Consider the following 3,876-nt stretch of genomic DNA (forward strand, 5'->3'; position numbering starts at 1 on the left):
GGTATTGTTTCAAGTCCATTTCTTTGTTGTGGACCTTTCTAAGATGTAACTATATGGCGGTCGTTAGAAATACAGTAAATACGAAGGAGTCATTGTACTGACGGGACTATCTGGACGTTCCGGAACAAAATAGCTGAACAGATCTAGTTTGACCTAACTGGGACCGAAGTGACCTGATCGGACCTGCATTCACTTGGATGACTTGGAACTGACTGCCTGAGCCGGAATGGATTTGAAAGGCATGACGGAACCTGAACTGATATGAACGGACGCTGACTGACATTATGGCCTGAATACAAGTAACCTACATGTGAAGGGCCAGATGTGTCCTGACGGGAACTGAATTGTTTATACTGGACCTGAGCTGAGTTAACCGAACTGGACTTGAAACAATCTGGCTAAACCCGAACGCAAGGAAAAAGGCCTGCATGACTCTTGACATTTATCTCATGAAACTGGATCCATAATATCAATGTTCCGGTGTTTTTTGGCGCAATGCCATCCCGACATCTTCATACATTTTATGAAATGTTTTTCGTATTTGTTTTACTGATTTGTAAAAATCTGTGTAAGAAAACTCCATTTTTTTAAAATCAGTTTTTCAACTTACGAGCATCGTTCTAGTGAAGCGATTAACGATGGCTCTGACTAACCCGTTCCCGTTCGAAAAGCCTCTCTTGAGCTGAATAAAATTTTCTGGAGACTGTAACAAGAAATTTTCTACGTCTTGATACTGGACTATGCCCGAACTTTTGACAGAGCTCTGTAACCTTGATCTTTGACTGATCATGACCCCCTCCACCAGGGTTTAGTTCAGTTTTATTAAAAGTGTGCTGACACTGCCTTGTGACCTTCACCATTGTCCTGTTGTTCTCAATACTGATTAACTTAATCTATGGATGATTCTAAATCCTTCACCAAGTATTATCCAAATTGGATGTCAGCTTTCTCAGCTAAAGGGTCGAAAATTTTATCTGTCCTGTGACCTTAAATTTTGACCGATTGTTCACAAAACTTAAGCATTTCACCTTTTGTCACCTTTTACCTTTGTACCAAGTCTGATCAAAATCGAATAAAAACTGTAAAAGATTACCTATTCCCGACCTATTACCTCTGATCTGTCTCGGAAAATATCTGCTGTGCTTCCGACCTTGCAAAAAGTAAAACCGACATGTGAAAGAAAAAGGTGATCTGTTTAGTCATCTTTGACCTAAAGCGCACTAACAAAGAACAAGATAAGACTATTTTCATAGACCTCCGGCGGAACTACTGCAGCCATGCAATATCTGATGTCATATCAACTGAAAATTTCAATCTGTATTTCAGAGCAAAATCGCTCACAGCTCTCCAATAGCAGAAATTCGAACTCTCCTTGAAGATGAAACAAAAAAGGATCCCCCAGGTCCACCACTTATAGACCTGTCGGATTCGCTGCAGAAAAAAAAAAATGCAGCAGCATGAAGAATGTGGAGAAATAGGGATTTTTGTCCTGTGTGTTTTAGCGTATGGCGTATTAGCGTTGTTTTAGCTACTTTAGGAGATATGTTAGGTATCGACAAGAATAAATTTTAAGGTTGGATACTTAAAAATATCAATACATCCGAGTTTGGATGTTACGAAGGATTACATGTTAAGGCTTCTGGATGCGTCGGGGTCGTCCCTACACAGTGTGTCTACCGACACTCTGATGAACTGAATCTCTCTCGCATTCCTCCTTTTTTCTTCTTATATTTCGTTTTCTTTTCATTCTGCATTTTCATCCTCCCTTCCTCTACCCACCTCCTCTTCATCCTAAACCCTCATTTCTCCTCTTATTCCTCCTCCTCTCCTCCTCCTCTCGTTTCTATTTTCTCTATTTTCTCCATTTCCTCCTCCTCCTCCATCTTCTTGAGAGTTTTCTCGCTTTTTCTTTAACCAACTTTCCTCCTCCTCCTCCTCCTTCTTCCCATCCTTCTCCTCTTCCTCCTCCCCCTGCCACTCCTCTTCCTCCTCCTCCTCCTCCTCCTCCTCCTTTTCCTTCTCCTCCTGCCGGAGCTCTCAGCTCCAACACTGCAGGTTTCCTGGTCCTTCTCTTTATGTCTCTCTTCTCTCTCTCATTTCTCTCACTTGCTCTGATCGCTCTCGTTTGTCTTCGTTGACGTTTTCCTCTACCTCAACACTCTTTTGTGTATATTTTTGTCTTTCAGTACAATGTTCCAACAATCTCTCTCTCTCTCTCTCTCTCTCTCTCTCTCTCTCTCTCTCAGACCCTTTAAATAAAACTGCGTCTCTTCAATTATATGCTTGCTCCTGCCAGATGATTTAGTTTAAAGAGGTTATTGGAGGCTATTTCTACCTCTTCAGTTACAAAAGTCTCCCCTAAGATTACTAAATTCGTCCACTGATACGAACAAATATTACAAAGATTCACAGGTCATCGAGCTGAAGGGGCCAACTCTTCCCCTCTCCTCTCCACTACTCTTTCTTCTTCTCTTACCTCGCTTCTTCTTTCTTGTCCTCTCCTCTCCCCTTCCCTCTTCTCTTCTTATCTCATTTAACTGATGTCTCCAATATCTTTTCTTGTCCACCTATTACTTCGCTTTCCTATCCTTTTCGTTGACGCATAGAGTAGTTACGCTAGCTATGTTCTATCTTATAACAAACAGCCTCGAAAAGACCAATACGTATATAGCTGTTTGCTTTCCTTTTCACTCGTTACTCTTCTACTGTGCTTCTCCTCTCCTGCCTCCACCTTAACTCCCAACCTCTTTCCCTCTCTTCTCTCCCCTTTCCCTCCTTCCACCTTAATTCTCCCACTCCCTTTCTCTCTCCTCTCTCCCCTACCCCTCCTTCTTCCCTCCCTCCTGCTTAATTCTCCCTCCCTCTCCCTCTCTTCTCTCCCCTGCCCCTCCTTTCCTACCCTAGGCAGCGTGAAAATTTCCTGTGTGTGTGTGTGTGTGTGTGTGTGTGTGTGTGTGTGTGTGTGTGTGTGTGTGTGTGTGTGTGTGTGTGTGTGTGTGTGTGTGTGTGTGTGTGTGTGTGTGTGTGTGTGTGTGTGTGTGTGTGTGTGTGTGTGTGTGTGTGTGTGTGTGTGTGTGTGTGTGTGTGTGTGTGTGTGTGTGTGTGTGTGTGTGTGTGTGTGTGTGTGTGTGTGTGTGTGAGAGAGAGAGAGAGAGAGAGACAAACAAATGTGTCATGTACGGGTGGGACAACGTATGCAAATCTATGTATGTATGTATGTAACTGCATATGAAGGAGTGCGCTTGCTACGTGTCCCTCGCCCACCATGCCTCCCCTCTCCCTTCCTGCCGCCCCCTTGCCCTCTCATTACCATAATTACTCAACTATTGGTGGTGTAACATTCAGAATCATGGACACTACTGAATAATGAAAGCGTTCACTAATCGTAATGGGTCCAATATTTCTCACACTTCCCTGCTCTCACCAACACCTTCCCCACTCCCTCCTTCCCCCCTCCACTCCCCCTATGCTATCTGCTATTCCCTCTCCTCCCCCTCCTCCTCCCTCAGTTCCCCTCGCCTCACTTAATCTCATCGCCCTTCCCCTCCCCATCCTCCCTCCTCCCCCTACTTCTCCCTCTGCGGCAATACATAGTGTTTTCTATTTCGGTAGATTATTTTCTTGTCTGCCTAAAGTATCGTGATGTACGAACAATGAGATTAGATATCGAAACTGTAAGATGCGAATTAGTTACAAAGACGGTATTTTGTTTTGGCTAACGTTACATCGATACGTTCAGCTAAGAGCAACTCGGCAGAACTGAACAGTATATGACGTGCTAGATGAACGCTGTGACCGGAAAATAAATATATATGTATATATACTTCAGCATACAGTAAGCGATTTTATGTTAACTGAAGAGAAGCCACCACAGCT

This window comes from Coenobita brevimanus, unplaced genomic scaffold, assembly GCF_032717465.1.
Source record: "Coenobita brevimanus isolate Jiangsu-jjx unplaced genomic scaffold, ASM3271746v2 jjx.HiC_scaffold_2709, whole genome shotgun sequence".
Classification (NCBI taxonomy): Eukaryota; Metazoa; Arthropoda; class Malacostraca; order Decapoda; family Coenobitidae; genus Coenobita; species Coenobita brevimanus.